The following is a 20,849-nucleotide window of genomic DNA, read 5'->3' as shown; positions in this document are numbered from 1 at the left end:
ACTAACTTTGGGTTTTGTTTGTTCTTCTTTCTCTAGTTCCTTTTGATGTAAGGTTAGGTTGTTTATTTGAGATTTTTCTTGTTTCTTGAGGTAGGATTGTATTGCTACAAACATCCCTCTTAGAACTGCTTTTGCTGCATCTCATAGGTTTTGGATCATCATGTTTTCATTGTGATTTGTCTCTAGGTATTTTTTGATTTCCTCTTTGATTTTTTTCAGTGACCTCTTGTTTATTTAGTAACATACTGTTTAGCCTCCATGTGTTTGTGTTTTTTACGGTTTTTTCCCTGTAATTAATTTCTAATCTCAGAGTGCTGTGGTCGGAAAAGATGCTTGATATGATTGCAATTTTCTTAAATTTACTGAAGCTTGATTTGTGACCGAAGATGTGATCTATCTTGGAGAATATTCCATGCGAACTTGAGAAGAAAGTGTAATCTGCTGTTTTTGGATGAAATGTCCTATAAACATCAATTAAATCTATCTGGCCTATTGTGTCATTTAAATCTTGTGTTTATTTATTAATTTTCTGTCTGGATGATCTTTCCTTTGGTGTAAGTGAAGTACTAAAGTCTCCCACTATTTTTGTGTTATGGTTGATTTCCCCTTTTTTAGCTGTTAGCATTTGCCTTATGTATTGAGGTGCTCCTATGGTGGGTGCATAAATATTTACAATTGTTATATCTTCTTCTTGAATTCATCCCTTGATCATTATGTAGCATCCTTCCTTGTCTCCTGTAACAGTCTTTATTTTGAAGTCCATATTTTCTGACATGAGTATTGCAACTCTGGGTTTCTTTTGATTTCCATTTGCATGGAATATGTTTCCACCCCCTCACTTTCAGTCTGTTTGTGTCCTTAGGTCTGAAGTCAGTCTCTTGTAGACACCATATATATGTGTGATTTTTTTAATATCCATTCAGCCAGTCTGTGTCCTTTGGTTGGAGCATTTAATCCATTTACATTTAAGGTAATTGTATATATGTATGTTCCTATTACCATTTTCTTAATTGTTTTGGGTTTATTTTTTAGATCTTTTTCTTCTGTTGTGTTTTTCACCTAGAGAAGTTCTTTTAGCATTTGTTGTAGGGCTGGTGTGTTGGTGCTGATTTTTTTTAGCTTTTGCTTGTCTGTAAAGCTTTTGATTTCTCCATTGAATATGAATGATATCCTTGCTGGGTAGAATAATCTTGGCTGTAAGTTTTTCCTTCTCATCACTTTAAATCTATCCTGCCACTCCCTTCTGGCCTGTGCAGTTTCTGCTGAAAAATCAGCTGATAAGCTTATGGTGATTCCCTTGTATATTATTTGTTGTTTTTCCTTTGCTGCTTTTAATATTTTTTCTTTGAATTTAATTTTTGTTAGCTTGATTAATATGGGTCTTCACATGTTTCTCCTTAGGTTAATCCTGTATGGGAGTCTCTGCACTTCCTGCACTTGGGTGGCTATTTACTTTCCTGTGTTAGGGAAGTTTTTGACTATAATCTCTTCAAATATTTTTTCAGACACTTTCTCTTTCTCTTCTTCTGAGATCCCTATAATTAGAACATTAAGACACTTAATGTTGTCCCAGAGGTCTCTGACACTGTCCTCATTTCTTTTCATTCTTTTCTCTTTATTCTGCTCCTTGGCAGTTATTTCTACCATTCTATCTTCCAGCTCACTTATTCGTTCTTCTGCCTCAGTTATTTTGCTATTGATTCCTTCTAGTGTATTTTTCATTTCATTTATTGTGTTGTTCACCACTGTTTGTTTGTTCTTTAGTTCTTCTAGGTCCTTGATAAAAATTTCTTGTATTTTCTTAATCCATGCCTCCATTCTATTTCTGAGATTTTGGATCATGTGTACTATAATTACTCTAAATTCTTTTTCAGGTAGATTGCCAATTTCCTCTACATTTATTTGGTCTTTTAGGATTTTACCTTGCTCCTTCATCTGTAACATATTTCTTTGTCTTCTTATTTTTGTTGATGGGTACAGATGTATTCCTGTCTTGCTGGTTCTTTGGCCTGAGAAGTCCAGCACTGGAGCTTGCAGGCAGTTGGTTGGAGCTGGGTCTTGTTGCCGTGATGAGGACTTCCATGAGAACTCACACCAATTAATAATATTTCCTGGGACATGAATTTCTCTGGTAGTCCAGTGGCTTGGATTTGGTGCTCCCACAACAGGGACTCAGGCCTCACACCTGGCCTGCAAACCAAGACCCTGCAAACCACGTGGCTCGGAAAAAAAAAAAAAAAAAGACAAAGGAAGCCCAAGGCAGATAATAAAAACCAAACTGAACAAAAACAAACACACACACACAAAGAAAAGAAAACAAATAAAACCCAAGACAAATAACAAATACAAGTAAACAAAAAACAAACTGACAAGCAAACAACAATAACAACAAAACACAAGGAAAGCCAGAAACAAGAAGACACCCAAACAAGAGAGCTCAAAAACTGAAACTAAAAATAAAAATAAAACTAACCTAAACAGAAAACAAAACAACTAAACTAAAAGAAAAGCTAAATGAACTGAAGACACTGAAAAATGACAAAAGAAAAAAAAGTAAATAAAATAAAAAAGAAGATAACAAAACAAAATATTGAAAAAAACAAACCAACAAATAAACAAGACAAACAGAAAAAGACAACAAGCATAAAAGAGCAGAACAATAAAAAAGAATAAAAAATGAGATAAAATATAATTAGTAAAATAAAAAATAAATTGGAAAAAATAAAGAGGAAGATGAAACTACAAAACAGAACAACGATGTAAAAAAATTAAAAGAAAAAAAATTTTAATTCATTAATTAAATTAAAAAATTCCCTGGTGCTTCCACTATCAGTATCCTTGCCCCCATAGTGAACTACAGCGAATCTCCACCTCCCCAATATACCCTCCAAAACCTCTAGGTAGGTCTCTGAACCACTTTGTCAGCCCCACCCCTGCATATGTTCCTCTCACCAGTGTCTGCTTCTGAAGTTGGCCCAGAACACAGGTACCTGCACAGGCCAGCTGGGGTGTGGGCTTCCACTGGCATGGCTGCAGAGTCCAGCACACCCAGAAGAAGCTTTGGAGGTGGGCGGTGCTTGGGTCCACTGACCCACATGGCCAGAGGAGGCTTTGATGGGGGCAGGGCTCAGAACTGTGACCTGTGTGATCGGAGGAAGATTTGTCAGGGTCGGAATGTGGGCTTCCGGGACTTGCTCCACTTTTATTTCTGATTTTTGTAATTTGAATCTTCTCTTTCTTTTTTCATATTTAAACTTGTTAAAGGTTTGTTAATTTTGTTGATCTTTTGAAGAACTAGCTTTTGGTTTCATTGATTATGTTCTATTTTATTCTATTTTTTATTTCATTTATCTCTGCTCTAATCTTTATTATTTCTTTCCTTCTACTAGCTTTGGGTTTAGTTTGCTCTTTTTATTCTAATTCCTTAAGTTTTAAAATTAGCTTTTTGATTTGAGATCTTTCTTGCTTCTTCTAATGTTATCTTGTATAGCCATGTATTTCCCCTTAGCACTACTTTCACTGCATCTTGTAAGTTTTGTTAGTTGTGCTTTAATTTTCATTCATCTCTAAGTATTTTCTAATTTCCCTGATGATTTTTTCTTTGATCTATTTGTTAAGAAAGTATTGTTTAATTTTCATATTTTGTTAAATTTCCAGTTTTCCTTCTGTTATTGATTCCTAACTTTATCCCATTGGATTGGAGAATATATTTTGTATGAAAGCTAACTTTTAAAATCTCTTAAGACTCACTTTATGACCTAATATATGCTTTTTCCTGGAAAATATCCCATGTGCACCTGAGAAGAATGTGTATGCTGTTGTTATTAGGTAGAGTGTTCTATATGTGTCTGTTAGATATGGTTAATTTAATGTGTTGTTAAAGTCCTCTATTTTCTTACTTTTTTCTATCTGGTTTATCTACCCATTATTGATAGTGAGTTATTAATGTCTTCAACTAATATTATAGAACTACTTCTTCTTCAATTCTGTCAATTTTTACTTCCTATATTTTGACGGTTTCTTATTGTCTGTAAATAAATATTTATAATTGTTGTTTCTGCTGTATTAAATCTTTTAATAATATATAATGTTATTCTTTATCTCTTGTAAACTCTTTTGATTTAAAGTCTACTTTTTCTAATACTAGTATAGCTACCATATTCTCTTTAGGTTACTATTTGCATGGGATATCTTTTTCTATTTTCTCACTTTTGGTCTATTTGTCTTTCTTTGGATCTGACGTGGATCTTTTGTAGACAGCATGTACTTGGATAATGTGTGTTTAGCTATTCTGCCAACCTCTGTCTTTTGATTGGAATATTTCTTCCATTTACATTTAAAGTAACTACTGATAAGCAGGAACTTCTATTTTGTTATTTGTTTTCTACATGCTTTACAGCTTTATTGTTCCTCATTCCCTGCATTGGTCTTTTCCTTTGAGTTTTGTTCATTATTTGTAGTGGAATATTTTAATTCTCTTCTCTTTTCTTTTTGTGTATGTTATTTATCTATTTCTTTATGGTTACCATGAGGATTACATTTATAATTTTAAAATTATAACACTAATTTGAATTTCTGAGTTTTTCACAGTGATTTATTGTTCATTATGACTTTTTCATAGAGATAATTTTCCAATTTAAAACTTTCAAATATTTAAAATACACTATCAGGCATTATCACTTTATATAGCTGACATTTTAGTATCAAAGTTATGAGCACATATCACTAAAATTCTTTCCTCATACTTTGTAAAAAATACACTGATGTAAGAGTGGAAGCAATTTACCTACTTTGTGAAGCCTGTGAGTGTCAGTTGCACCTCCAATAAAAGTCCCATTGACAAATATTCTTGGCACACTTCTTTTACTGGTGAATTTTGTAAAGAATATCTTCCAACTGACTTCTATATTCAAGCATGTCCAATTCCACCACTTTATAGTTAACATTCATGTCATGGGAAAGTATGTTTGCCATTGTACTGTAAGAAAAGGATGTTTTTGAGGCAATCATCACCCAGTTATCAGAAATTATTTCTTGGGTCTGGTTCACAGGAGCAGTTGCTGAGTTCCCCAAAGATGATGATGTGCTATTCCCCATCCCAAAGGCAGAAGCTCCTGCTGCCCAACCAAGATGGCCTACTAGAGCCACTCTAGCTTTGTCCCCACCAAAGCTGCATGGCAACAACACATGGTCTTGATTTGAATTTTTACCAGTTTAAATTCAATAGCATGCAAAAATTCTGCCCATTTACTGCACTGTCCTCACCCCTTTTGGTTGTTGAGGTCACAAAATTACATCTTTATACATGGCATACACTAAAACACTAACTAATAATTCTTTTAAATGAATTAGAGTCTTAAATTATGTTTCAAACAAAGCATTAAGTTATAAACCACAGTTATAATAGTACTAGCTTTTAGAGCAATAATTTTAAAAATGTTTTCATCTCTTGAGTCCTGTAGAAAAATATAAATAGACTTACAAACCATTGCTACAATAATGTTGGCTTTTATAATTGTCTACATGTTTACATTTGGTGAGTTTTTTATTTCTACATGTGATTTTGTGTTGCTGCCTTGTGTCCTTTCATTTCACTCCTGCAGGACTCCGTTGAGCATTTCTTGCTCAAGGACAGGTCTAGTGGTAACAAACTTCTTCAGCTTTTGTTGTCTAAGAATGTCTTAATTTCTGCCTCACCTTTGAAGGACAGTTTTGCTGAGTATAGGATTCTTGGTTAACAATTTTTCTCTTTTATCACTTTAAATATATAGGCCTCCTGACTTCTGGCCTCCAAACATTGTGATAAGAAACCTGTTAATAATTTTATTGAGTATTCTTCATATGTGATGAGTCACCTCCATCTGGCTGCTCTCAGGATTTTCTCTTTGTCTTTTGAATGTTTGATTATGTGTCTTGGTGCACATCTCTGAGTTCACCATACTTGGAATACATAGAGTTTCTTAGAAGTTTATATTTATATATTTCATCAAATTTGGGAAATTTTAAACCATTTTTTTCAAATACTGTCTCCTCCTCTTTATTTCTTCTCCTTCTGTGACTCCCACAATCTGTATGTTGGTCCATTGATGGTGTCCCAGAGGCCCCTTAGACTCTGTTAACTTGTCTTCAACCTTTTTTCTTTCTGTTCCTCAGACTCAAAAATTTTTATCCCAGAGAGCTGGTTATTCAATGTTGACATACACAACACTGGGGAGATGTTCATATATGTTTGCTGAGATCTGTATTGGATATTTTTATTGGCAATTCAGAACATTTTCTTCTTTCAAAATCTCCCACTCAAAGATGAGATGGAGTAGATCAACACTTGTTCCTGTTCTTTCCAATAAATACAATGAAAAACCCTGGATGTTATATGAACACACACACACACACACACAAGACTGAAAGATGAAAATTATATATACATACATATAGTTTTTTCTAATCAGTTTCTTCCCAAACAGCTATCACAAGCAATCTTAGATAAAGAAAGTAGCAAGAACATAAATAGATATTGAATATATTGGATATTGAATTTTGTTGTATAAATGAAGTAGGAAATAAAATAAGGGGTATTTATTACTTTACCATTAAATTTATTGTGAAATATGTTTTTGCCTTTTGAATGTAGAAACATTTCTAACAGAACTTTTTTCTTTTCATAATCTTAATATGTTTGTGCTGGTATTAGTTCACAGTTTCCATTATTTTGGCTAAAATAAATTTGAGTAACAGCAGTAAATTCTAGTAAACAACTTATTGTTAAGCACCTTGTGTCATGTGTGTGACATTTGGAGGCTCAAAGAAAAGGGAATAAATTCTTCAAAAAAAATGTTACTTGGGCTTCCCTGGTGGCACAGGGGTTGAGAGTCTGCCTGTGATGCAGGGGACATGGGTTTGTGCCCCGGTCAGGGAGAATCCCACATGCCACAGAGCGGCTGGGCCCATGAACCATGGCCACTGGGTCTGCACGTCCAGACCCTGTGCTCTACAATGGGAGAGGTCACAACAGTAAGAGGCCCACGTACCACAAAAAAAAAAAAAAAAAAAAAAAGTTACTTAAAAGTATTGGTTAAAAAACATGCAGTAGGGCTTCCCTGGTGGTGCGGTGGTTGAGAGTTCACCTGCTGATGCAGGGGACACGGGTTGGTGACCCAGTCTGGGAAGATCCCACATGCCGTGGAGCAGCTAGGCCCATGAGCCGTGGCCGCTGGGCCTGCACGTCCAGACCCTAAGCTCTGCAACGGGAGAGGGCACAACAGTGAGAGGCCAGCGTCCCACAAAAAACAAAACAAAACAAAACAAAAAACATGCAGTAAAGATATTAAGGAGACAGATAAACCAAATTAATATGTCAGAAATGAGTATACATTTTATATTATTCTGTCATAAGTATTTCATGTTTTATATATTGTCACATCCTTTTTTATTATTTTTTATTTAAGTATAGATGATTACATTAATTTCAGGTATACAACATAGGGATTCAATATTTTATAGATTATACTCCATTTAAAGTTATTACAAAATAATGGCTATATTTTCCTGTGCTATACAATATATCCTTGTTGTATATTTATTTTATATGTAGTAGTTTGTAGCTCTTAAATCCATATCTTTATCTTTCCCCTCCCTCCTTCCTTCTCCTCACTGTTATCTACTAGTTTATCTATATCTGTGAATATGTTTCTATTTTATTTTATACATATTCATTTGTTTTATTTTTTAGAGTCCACATATAAATGTCAACATACAGTATTTGTCTTTCTCTGTCTGAATTATTTTACTAAGCATAATACCCTCTAGGTCCATTAACATTGTTGCAAATGGCAGAATTAAATTCTTTTTTCATGACTGTGTAGTATTCCATTTTATACACATACCACATCTTCTTTATCCATTCATCAGTTGATGGACACTTATTTTGCTTTCATATCTTAGCTATTGTAAATAATGCTGCCATGAACTTTGGGGTGTATGTATCTTTTTGAATTAGTATTTTTGTTTTCTTCAGATATATATCCAGCAGTGGAATTGCTGGATCATACGGTACTTCCATTTTTATTTTTTATGGACCTCCATACTGTTTTCCATAGTGGCTGCACCAGTTTACATTCCCACCAACAGTGTAGGAGGGTTCCCTTTTCTCCACATCCTCACCAACATTTGTTGTTTGTAGACTTTTTGATGATTAGCTGTTGGGACAAGTGTGAAGTAATATCTCATTGTGAGGACATGTTTTAAGTCAAACAAATGCTTTGGATGATTTGGGTTTGTAATATTCAGTTTGTTATCATAACAAAATACTACATCCTAGGAGACTTAAAAAACATGAATTTAATTTCTCACACTTCTTGAGCCTGAAAGTCTGAGATCACGGTGCCAGTACGGTTGGGTTCTGGTGATGACCATCTACCTGGCTTACAGATAACCAAATTCTCACAGTGTGTCCTCACACTGTGGAAGCTCTGATGCCTGTCCAATTTTTAGAAGATCATTAATCCTATCATGTGGGCTCCATCCTTATGACTTCATATAAAGCTAATTACCTTCCAAAGACCTTACCATTTAATACCACCATGTTGGAGGTTAGTGCATCAATATATGAATTCGAGGGGGATACAAACATTCTTTCCTTAACAGATTTATTTTATTGCAAAATCCAAAAAGCTTTTCATTTGAAATTGAACACCACTTATAGCACTACATGTAAATTATTCCTAGAAATCATTATATCAGTATTGTCCAAAATGAACCTATATAAAATTATCTGTGGTGCTTCATTAAAATGCAGGTTCACAGATGCAAAATCCATGTTTTTACAAGCTCTTATTCACATTAGTATTGGGCAACTATTGATTGATTTATTTATTTTAAAGGATTTCTTCATCTTTTAATTTGAATTTTTGAATTTTATTTTTTTTAAACAAGAGGTTCTAATTATTTATCTATTTTATACATATTAATGTATACATGTCAGTCCCAGTCTCCCAATTCATCCCACTCACCTTCCTTGGTGTCCATACATTTATTCTCTACATATATGGCTCTATTTCTGCCTTGCAAACTGGTTCATCTGTACTATTTTCTAGATTCCACATATATGTGTTAATATTCAATATTTGTTTTTTTCTCTTTCTGGCTTTCTTCACTCTGTATGACAGTCTCTAGGTCCATCCACATCCCTACAAATGACCCAATTTCATTCCTTTTGGTGACTAGTAATATTCCATTGTACCACATCTTCTTTATCCATTCATCTGTTGATGGGCATTTACGTTGCTTCCATGACCTGACTATTGTAAACCGTGCTGCCAGGAACATTGGGGTGCATGTGTCTTTTTGAATTATGGTTTACTCTAGGTAAACACCCAGTAGTGGGATTTCTGGGTCATATGATAGCTCTATTTTTAGTTTTTTAAGGAACCTCCATATGGTTTTCCATAGTGGCTGTATCAATTTACATTCCCACCAACAGTGCAAGAGAGTTCCCTTTCCTCCACACCCTCTTCAGCATTTATTGTTTGTAGATTTTTTTATGATGGCCATTCTGACTGGTGTGAGGTGATTCCTCATTGTAGTCTTGATCTGCATTTCTCTAATAATTAGTGATGCTGGGCAGCTTTTCATGTGCCTCTTGGCCATCAGTATGTCTTCTTTGCAGAAATGTCTATTTAGATCTTCTGCCCATTTTTGGATTGGGTTGTTTCTTTTTTTTAATATTGAGCTGCATGAGTTGTTTATATATTTTGGAGAATAATCCTTTGTCCATCGATTCATTTGCAATTATTTCTCCCATTCTGTGAGTTGTCTTTTCATCTTCTTTACAGTTTCCTTTGCTGTGCAAAAGCTTTTAAGTTTCATTAGGTCCCATTTGTTTATTTTTGTTTTAATTTCCATTACTCTACGAGGTAGGACAAAAAAGATCTTGCTGTGATTGATGTCAAAGAGTGTTCTGCCTATGTTTTCCTCTAAGAGTTTTATAGTGTCCAGTCTTACATTTAGGTCTTTAAACCATTTTTAGTTTATTTTCGTGCATGGTGTTAGGGAGTGTTTTAATTTCACTCTTTTACATGTAGCTTCTGCTCAGTTATCCCAGAACCACTTATTGAAGAGACTGTCTTTTCTCCATTATATATCCTTGCCTCCTTTGTCATAGATTAGTTGACCATAAGTGTGTGGGTTTATCTCTTGGCTTTCTATCATGTTCCACTGATCTATATTTATGTTTTTGTGCCAGTACCATACTGTCTTGATTACTCTAGCTTTGTAGTATAGTCTGAAGTCAGCCAGCCTGATTCCTCCAGCTTCGTTTTTTCCCTCAAGATTGCTTTGGCTATTTGGGGTCTTTTGTGTCTCCATACAAATTTTGAGATTTATTGTTTTAGTTCTTTGAAAAATGCCATTGGTAATTTGATAGGGATTGCATTGTATCTGTAGATTGCTTTGGGTAGTATAGTCATTTTCACGATATTGATTCTTCCAATCCAAGAACATGGTATATCTCTCCATCTGTTTGTGTCTTCCTTGATTTCTTTCATCAGTGTCTTATAGTTTTCTGAGCACAGGTCTTTTACCTTCTTAGGTAGGTGTATTCCTAATTATTTTATTCTTTTTGTTGCAATAGTGAATGGAATTGCTCCTTAATTTCTCTTTTTGTTCTTTCATTGTTAGTGTGTAGGAATACAAGAGATTTCTGTGCATTAATTTTGTATCCTGCTACTTTACCATATTCATTGATTAGCTCTATTAGTTTTACGGTGACATCTTTAGAATTATCTATGTATAGTATCATGTCACCTGCAAACAGTGACACTTTTACTTCTTGCCCAATGTGTATTCCTTTTATTTCTTTTTCTTCTCTGATGGCTGTGGCTAGGACTTCCAAAATTATGTTGAATAATAGTGGCAAGAGTGGACATCTTTGTCTTGTTTCTGATCTTAGAGGAAATGTTTTCAGTTTTTCACCATTGAGAATGATGTTTGCTGTGGGTTTGTTACGTATGGGCTTTATTATGTTGAGGTAGGTTCCCTCTATGCCTACTTTCCAGAGAGTTTTTCATCAGAAATGGGTGTTGAATTTTGTCAAAAGCTTTTTCGGCATCTATTGAGATGACCATATGGTTTTTATTCTTCAATTTGTTAATATGGTGTATCACATTGATTGATTTGCATATATTGAATAATCCTTGTATCCATTGGGTAAATCCCACTCCCACTTGATCATGGTGTACAATCCTTTTAATGTGTTGTTGGATTCTGTTTGCTAGTATATTGTTGAGGATTTTTGCATCTATGTTCATCAGTAATATTGGTCTTTAATTTTCTTTTTCTGTAGTATGTTTGTCTGGTTTTGGTATCAGGTGATAGTGGCCTCATAGAATGAGTTTGAGAGTGCTTTTTCCTCTGCAATTTTTTGGAAGAGTTTGAGAAAGATAGGTGTTAGCTCTTCTCTAAATGTTTGATAGAATTCACCTGTGAAGTCATCTGGTCGTGGACTTTGGTTTGTTGGAAGATTTTTAATCACAGTTTCAATTTCATTACTTGTGCTTGGTCTGTTCATATTTTTTATTTCTTCCTGGTTCAGTCTTGGAAGGTTATAACTTTCTAAGAATTTGTCCATTTCTCCCAGGTTATCCTTGGCATAAATTTGCTTGTAGTAGTCTCTTATGATGCTTCGTATTTCTGCAGTGTCCATTGTAACTTCTCCTTTTTCATTTCTAATTTCATTGATTTGGGTCCTCTCCCTCTTTTTCTTGATGAGTCTAGCTAAAGGTTTAACAATTTTGTTTGTCTTCTCAAAGAACTAGCTATTTGTTTTATTAGCTTTGCTATTGTTTTCTTTGTTTCTATTTCATTTATTTCTGCTCTGATGTTTATGATTTCTTCCCTTCTACTAAATTTGGGTTTTGTTTGTTTTTCTTTCTCTAGTTCCTTTTGATGTAAGTTTAGGGTTTTTATTTGAGATGTTTCTTGTTTCTTGAGGTAAGATTGTATTGCTACAAACTTGTCTCTTAGAACTGTTTTTGCTGGATCGCCTAGGTTTTAGATCATCATGTTTTTGTTGTGATTTGTCTCTAGGTATTTTTTGATTTACTCTTTGATTTTTCAGTTATTTCTTGGTTATTTAGTAAATTATGTTTTAGCCTCCAAGTGTTTGTGGTTTTTTACTTTTTTCCCCTGTTATTTATTTCTAATTTCATAGTGTTTTGATCAGAAAAGATGCTTGATATGATTGCAATTTTCTTAAATTTACCAAGACTTGATTTGTGACCCAAGATGTAATCTATCCCAGAGAATGTTCCATGTACACTTGAGAAGAAAGTGTAATGTGCTGTTTTGGGATGGAATGTTCTATAAATATCAATTAAATCTTTCTGATCTATTGTGTCATTTAAAGCTTGTGTTTATTAATTTTCTGTCTGGATGATCTGTCCATTTGTGTAAGTGAAGTGTTAAAGTCACCCACTTTTTTTTCTTTTATGGCTGTTAACATTTGCCTTATGTATTGACCTACTTCTATGTTAGGTGCATATTTATTTATAATTGTAATATCTTCTTCTTGGATTGATCCCTTGATCATTACATAGTGTCCTTCCTTATCTCTTGTAACATTCTTTATTTTAAAGTCTATTTTGTCTGATATGTGTATGGCTACTCCAGGTTTCTTTTGATTTCCATTTGCATGAAATATCTTTCTCCATCCCCTCACTTTCAGTCTGTATGTGTCCTTAGGTCTTAAATGGGTCTCTTGTAGAGAGCATATAGATGGGTCTTGTTTTTGTATCCATTCAGCAAGCCTGTGTCTTGGTTGGAGCATTTAATCCATTCACATTTAAGGTAATTATTGATATATATGTTCCTATTACCATTTTCTTAATTGTTTTTGGTTTGTTTTTGTAGGTCCTTTTTTTCTGTGTGTTTCCCACTTAGAAAAGTTCCTTTAGCATTTGTTGTAGAGCTGGTTTGGTGGTGCTGAATTTTCTTAGCTTTTGCTTGTCTGTAAAGCTTTTGATTTCTCCATCGAATCTGAATGAGATACTTGCTGTTAGAGTAATCTTGGTTGTACGTTCTTCCCTTTCATCACTTTAAATATATCATGCCATTCCCTTCTGGATTCTAGAGTCTCTGCTGAGAAATCAGCTATTAACCTTATGGAAGTTCCCTTGTATGTTATTTGTTGTTTTTCTCTTGTTACTTTTAATAATTTTCCTTTGTCTTTAATTTTTGTCAGTTTGATTACTATGTGCCTCGGCATGTTTCTCCTTGGTTTTATCCTGCCTGGGACTCTCTTAACTTCCTGTATTTGGGTAGTTATTTCCTTTCCCACGTTAGGGTATTTTTCAACTATAATCTCTTCAAATATTTTCTCGGGTCCTTTCTCTCTCTTCTCCTTCTGGGACCGTTATAATGAGAATGTTGGTACGTTTAATGTTGTCCCAGTGGTCTCAGGCTGTTTTAATTTATTTTCATTCTTTTTTCTTTATTCTGTTCCATTGCCATGAATTCCACCATTCTGTGTTCCAGGTCACTTATCTGTGCCTCTGATTCAGTTATTCTGCTATTGATTCCTTCTAGTGTATTTTTTATTTCAGTTATTGTATAGTCCATCTCTGTTTTTTTGTTCTTTAGTTATTCTAGGTGTTTGTTCTTTAATTCTTCTAGGTCTTTTTTCAACATTTCTTGCATCTTCTTGATCTTTGTCTCCATTCTTTTCATGGTCCTGGATCATCTTCACTATCATTATTCTGAAATCTTTTTCTGGAAGTTGCCTATCTCCACTTCATTTAGTTGTTTTTCTCAGGTTTCATTTTGTTCTTTCATCTGGTACTTAGTCCTCTGCCTTTTCATTTTGTCTATCTTTCTGTGAGTGTGGTTTTTGTCTCACAAGCTGAAGGATTGTAGTTCTTCTTGCTTCTGCTGTCTGCTCTCTGGTGGATAAGGCTAAGAGGCTTGTGGAAGCCTCCTGTTGTGAGACTGGTGGTGGGTATAGCTGGTTGTTCCTCTGGTGGGCAGGACTCAGTAAAACTTTAACCTGCTTGTCTGCTGTTGGATGGGACTGCGTTCCTTCCCTGTTGGGTTTTTGGCCTCGGGTGACCAAGCATTGGAGGCTACATGCTCTTTGGTTGGGCTAATGGTGGACTCCGGGAGGGCTCATGCCAAGGAGTACTTCCCAGAACTTCTGCTGCCAGTGTCCTTGTCCCCGTGGTGAGCCACAGCCAAACCCTGCCTCTGCAGGAGACCCTCCAACACTAGCAAGTAGGTCTGGTTCAGTCTCCTATAGGGTCACTGCTCCTTCCCTGTGCATCCTGATGCGCACACTACTTTGTTTGTGCCCTCCAAGAGTGGAGTCTCTGTTTCTCTCAGTCCTGTCAAAGTCTGCAATCAAATCCCTCTAGACTTCAAAGTCTGATTTTCTGGGAACTCCTCCTCCCATTGCCAGACCCCCAGTTTGGGAAGCCTCACATGGGGCTCAGAACCTTCATTCCAGTGGGTTGACTTCTGTGGTATAATTGTTCTCCACTTTGTGCGTCACTCACCCAGCAGTTATGAGATTTGATTTTATTGTCATAGCACCCATCCTACCGTCTCACTGCAGCTTCTCCTTTGTCTTTGGATGTGGGGTATCTTTTTTGGTGAGTTCCAGTGTCATCCTGTTGATGACTATTCAGCATTTAGTTGTGATTTTTGTGCTCTTGCAAGACGGAGTGAGTGCATGTCCTTCTACTCCGTCATCTGGAACCAATCTGGGCAACTATTGCTTTAATTGTTAAAAATTTTTTTTTTCAGCAATCAAAAGACAACATAATGGATATACATTGAAAATGAAAATGCATATTTATTTAATAAAGAAGTTATTATATAATTTTTTGAACATTCAAATTGTTACATACTTAATGTGAAGGTATTAATAACATTATAGTAATGACTACATTTTTAAGGTATCCAATAAGCCACTGTAGTTTAGTTTTATTATTTCATCTTAACTACAAGGTGAGTAATAATAGTATTCTCAATGTTAATATGTGGAAATTGAGATTGATATGAATTAAGTCACCTAGGTAACAAATAGAAGATCAAGCACATGAATTCACGATGATATAGATCTGATTCTATTTCATATGCTCGGAACCCGATGGACAAGAAAGTGATTGAAGTTATTTTGAGATCTCAAAACAGTTTTGCATAATTAATTAAGTTATCCTTATTATTTATATGCATTTTATATTTCATTGTAACATATTACCATAACCCAAGACACAACTTCAAATTTGCAACCTTGAAATATGGTCTTTTGGTGACTGGTGCCAGTATTTTGAAATTTAGCATCTTGAGAATCTGCGGGAGAGTAATGAGTTTAATTTTCCATAGAATCAACAGATTTCTTTGGTCAACCAACATAAATACTGAAATTTGCAAATTTCTTATAGGCTAGATCTAGCATATATTTTCTTCTCATTAGAGAAATACAAAGAGGAAGTGACTGAAATTTTTGCTTTTATAAATTCTGCCTATGGTATGCAGAAATTCTATGTGGTAATAGTACAGTTTCAGTTGTGAACTCCCATGCTTTGATATTTTAGACTGGAGTATATCTTTTGGAGCCTCGGTTAGAAATCTGAAACCCTCATTATTTCTGCATTTGTTAAACTATGTCTTTTGTTCCACTTGCAGACCAAGTAGTTGACTTTGATAAAACTTGATCTACATTCAGCGATCTGCTCTGATCTTGGCTTTCTAAATGGTTCATCCTGGGGCACCCTAGAATATTTGAGAAGATACTTTTAACTGGCTTCTTTTTTTTTTCCTTTTAGCTAGACTGTTTTCATTTACATACCTGAAACTTTTGAATTTTACATTTGCTCTAAGACTGAAAAAGTTTTGAAAAGCTTTGCATTCATGTATTTGGCATGATTTTCATGAATTAATGCTCTTATTTCAAATGTATAATTTTATTTAATAATTTCCTATATAGAGAGAGAGATCTAGATAAATGTATATCTGCATATATGTGTGTCCATGTCTTACAAGGAGAATTTGCTCTCTTAAAACAGAAATACTGGGTATGTTTTACCTATGTTTACTCACAATGTTTCATCAAGATCAGAATTTAAAAGTGATACTTCTGTATCTGTTCTCTTTGAAAATATGTTCATTGAGGGATGTAGCCTGAGGGCATCTTGAAAACAGTTTATTTTAGGATTCCACATATAAACAATTCATGGAACTAAAAAATAATCAAACTATAGTGTTATTTTTGTATTCTCAAGCTACTTTCTGCATCTCAACTTTTAATTTATTGGCATTCATGAGATAAAATTAGTGATACTAAATCATGCCTTAAACACACACACACACACACACACACACACACACACACACACTATATTTACATCATTCTTCTGTGTCTTTATATCTACTATGCATTCCACTAAAGCACCTAGAGGATAAAAATTGGAATTACTTTTCCTGAATTGTCTATCCAGCTTGCATTCTACTTTCCCAACTCTTTTGGACATTTTCAATATTTTTCAGATTCCCACCAGTACCCTGAACCCAATATGTGTCAAGTGAAATTCTTCTCTTTCTCTCTTTTTTTTAAGTGTGATCCCAGAAGTCTCACCAAGAGATGGTGTTGATTCTTCTCAGTGCAAGAGGTAAGTTGATTTCCCATGGAGTTCTCCTGTATAAATCAATATTAGGGTCTACTTGGCACATTTTGAATTTCCTTCTTTGGTTTTGGTAACAGGAACCTACCTGAATACAATTTACTTAGACTTACATGTAGAGGTGTTTATGTAAATAGACCAGTCAGATCTCATGCTCTGTGGAACATAACTGTCCAATGATACTAGTTGCTGCCCCTGTGGATTCACCACTGCAGTAACACTGAGGTCATATATTCTATGTCCTGTTCCTAGCCAATGACTGAGCACAGAAGAAGCCCTAAGGTGGACCCATTTCAGTGAAAAGCAGGGATCTTCCAAGGCACAACTTTGTCTTGAGAGCACTCAGCCACCCAACTCCAGCATTCTTCAAATTGTACTGTAATCTGCGACATGTCCTACAATAACCTTAATTCCAATCACCATTTTCTTACACAAGATTGATATTTATATCATAAGCTGAAGATTCTTTCCCCTTTCTTCTGCTGCCCCTCCATCTCACTTTCATTTCTAATCCCATTTTGACTTCAGCATCTTGGAGAACCCACACTAATGTAAATGGAAAATAGAATAGTTCAAGAAAACTGGTGTTAAAATGAGGATTTGAGATTGATTCACTATCCCCTGTGCTGGTGAAAAGTACATCATTCTGAGTAGTTTTGGGGCATAGAGAGTTCAGAGCACAAGATGATTACCCACTAACTAAATATTTCCCTGTTTAAGATCCAGGGAAATAAACTTGTGGAGGGAAATATCCTTGAAGTTGTAGGTGATTCTGGCATTTGTAAGATATGGTGGGAGCTATGACTATAAATAGAGCAGAGTTTTTTTTTACTGCTAATCTGTATTGACTCTTTGTGGAGGGACAATGAGAAACAAAGAGCAATTAGCAAGCAGTTAGAGACCTCTTTAGTAACTTACAAAAAAGCCCTTACCTCCAACAGTAAAGGCTGAGCAGTATACCGAATATCTGTCAGAGTGGAGATCAAGAGACGTTTGAATACCCTGACAAGACAGATTTGAACCTGAAAGTGCGGATGGAACTTCTGGAGGAATGTCTGAGAATATGACTCTGCAGACTCCTGAACCCTATGAGTTTAAAGAGATGTCCCACATTTTTTCATCCAAAGCTAGCACTTCTCCTTTTGGAAGATGTTGCAAAAGATTTTCTACCATAAGGGACTTGTGACCTTTCAGTAGCTTCCAATAGCACTTTTGCTGACCCACAAGCTGAGGACTAGTTTAAATCTCAGCATAACTTGGCTAAGGATATACAAGGTCTGAAAAAAGAGAAAAGAGATTACATATTGGAGAAATTGCAAAAATAGCTAGTGAGTACAAGTAGGAGTCAAGGAAGCAACCCTGGAATTGGATTTTTTTTTTTTTGCTCTAATAATTTTTTTTTTACATCTTTATTGGAGTATAATTGCTTTACAATGGTGTGTTAGTTTCTGCTTTATAACAAAGTGAATCAGTTATACAAATACATATGTTCCCATATCTCTTCCCTCTTGCATCCACCTAGATGGGTGGGATTGGGAGGGTGGGAGGGAGGGAGACACAAGTGGAATTGGATTTTAATGGTGTTGATCAAAGGGTTTGGAGTTTAAGACTGGATAAATCATGACCCATTGACTTGGAAACACAATTTCTGGCTTTAGAATGGCTTTCTAAAGACATGGGTAAATCATCACCTTGGAGGCAAACTCTGAATGGACAGAATGCTGTCCTTCCAGATGTAGTGTATGCACTAAATCAGAGCGCATACTTTATACGGCACCATGTCCCCAGTAGTTCCAGGAAAATTGGGATGGTCAGTAGGTGTACAGAAAAGTCACCATAATGGTAGGAGTAATCAATCTTGATCAGTAAGAGGGATTAGGGTTGTTTTTACAATACACAGTCAAGGAGGAAACCATATGGAACACACGTGACATACTTGAACACCCCTTGATACTCCCTGAACCCATGGTAATAGTGTCCAAACATACTCTGAAGACTTGACCTAAGACCTGTATAATTGACAAGAGCTCAGAACCTCAGGAATGAAAGTTTGAGTCACCTTGTCAAGATGAAGTGATGGTGCGAAACAAGGCTTCGTGAATAGTTCCATTTTTCTGCAATGTCACAGCTTTCCAAGCAAAGATTACTAGAAATCTGTGTAAAGCAGGGGTCTCCAACCCCCGGGCCATGGACTGGTCCACAGCCTGTTAGGAACCAGGCCTCACAGCAGGAGCAAAACTTCATCTGATCTCCCCATCTCCCCATCGCTCGCATTACTGCCTGAACAACCCACCCCCCATCCATGAAAAAATGGTCTTCCAAGAAACCGGTCCCTGGTGCCAAAAAGGTTGGGGACCACTGGAAGGATAATTGCATGGTAAACAGGCATTGGAAATTACAGATTATGCATTGCTTAAGTGCCATTTGCTTGCATTCTAATGTAATAAATCTGGACTCTACTTTCTTATCTCCCCCAGAGCAGAGCCATTTGATTACAATTAGAAGCAGCATAAAGGGGACTTGTTTATGCTGTACAGTCCAAGTCTCTCATCTCTTTCTCTCTCCTCAATTGCTCCACCTCTCAGAGAGGAGGAACATCAGAAGTGCCAGCCACCCTACATAAGCTCCAAGTCTTATCCTTTCAAAGTTCCTTTCCTGTAGTGCAACTTCTGCACATTCAGGTAATCTCTGGTCCATTTTGTCAGGTCAGTGGTATTTAGAATTGGTACTGGAGAAAGGGCAAGGATGAGTACCAGTTGTAGTCCTGAGACCACTTGCAAAGAGAGGGACTGTTATTCATCTCACTAACCTCCCACTTTTAAGGTTCTCTTTGGGAAGATAAGTCCATAGGAGCCATGGACTTATGGCTTCAAGCATCTTGGAGAAATGGATATAGGTAGCACAGTGATGGACTGGGGTAACCTTAAAAACATGACACTCAGATCTCCTATTACAGGGATCATGACTGACTGATCGTTCCAGTTACTGTTACCAGCACAGGACAGAGCCTGGTGTGGCCAAGAAAGCGGGCCATTCCTGTGAATACAAGACTGCCCCAACAGGTGAGTTTGGCTCTAGGATGCCCCATTGGCTTTGCCAAACCTTTCTTGGAACTGCAATGTAGTCTGAGACTCTTCTTATTCATTCTACCTTCCTTTCCTTTGTCCTTCCATGGATATCAGATCTGCATCATGTTTTGAAGGTTCTCCTTACTTTCTCATGCTCCTAGGCGTTAATAGATCTCTTGCAAGTCTGATCCCTTCTTACCATCTGCTTTTCACAAATGTAAAATGACTTAGAGTATAAATTTATGGAGCAGCTCCAGGGAATCCAACATGATCTTCTCTTATGCACCTGATGGCACTCAGGAAACATTTCTTAAACACTTTCTGAGTGAACATTTGTGGGAGTGTGCATGAGGCCAAAGATTAGCAGCCATCATTTATTGCTCTTGCTATATTACTATATTTTCATCTTTTGTACTAAGTAAATGTAGCCAGCTATTAGCCTGTATGGACAGAGGGAAGAAAAAAAAAGACTCTTTATGTTAACAGTGAGTGAAGATAGCAGTTGACTCTATAGATGGATGCTGAGAGTTGTATTCTATAAAGGAAAAAAGATTGACCCATGTGGACAATCATTTGTCACTTAGTAGCATAATGCAGAAACATTTCCCTATAAATAAATGTACACATAAGTGTAGCATTGTCAATCAATCTGCTTTTTTCTTGTTTTTAGAAAGTATAAGGGATTTCCCCTCTTTTTTGGTTGAGAGGAAAAGGAAAAGGAAAGAAGGCAAAATAAAAACCCCAAACAGTTACTAAGCAGTTGGCAGTGACTGTTTAATATTACTATGGAACAAATTATTTTGGGGGAGCTTGTAATCTACTCTGGGAATTTGTTCATAGATACATAACATACTCATGTATCTCACACTGCTGTTTATACTGAGTAAGCTATTGATTAGAACCTCCAAAATGCTCTCAAGTTTGGATACTCATTTGTGTCACTTGGGGAGTTTTTAAAATACCCATGCCTCAGCCACAGCTCTAGAGATTCTGCCTCAATTTCTCTGGATGAATCTAGGCATTAGTATTTTTAAAAGTTTCTTAGATGTTTCTAAAATGCAATCAGGATTGAAAACAATTGGTAACATGTGAGAGAGAGAGAGAGAGAGAA

At 35.8% G+C, this 20,849-nt stretch overlaps 1 pseudogene; it reads right to left on the bottom strand.

The window, feature by feature from the left end:
- Positions 1 to 203: 203 nt before the first annotated feature.
- On the bottom strand, positions 204 to 5,097 carry LOC136137274 (glutaredoxin-2, mitochondrial pseudogene; annotated as a pseudogene).
- Positions 5,098 to 20,849: the final 15,752 nt, after the last annotated feature.

The sequence above is a fragment of the Phocoena phocoena genome, chromosome 17, assembly GCF_963924675.1.
Source record: "Phocoena phocoena chromosome 17, mPhoPho1.1, whole genome shotgun sequence".
Classification (NCBI taxonomy): domain Eukaryota; kingdom Metazoa; phylum Chordata; class Mammalia; order Artiodactyla; family Phocoenidae; genus Phocoena; species Phocoena phocoena.
This window is presented reverse-complemented; position numbering and strand designations above follow the sequence as displayed.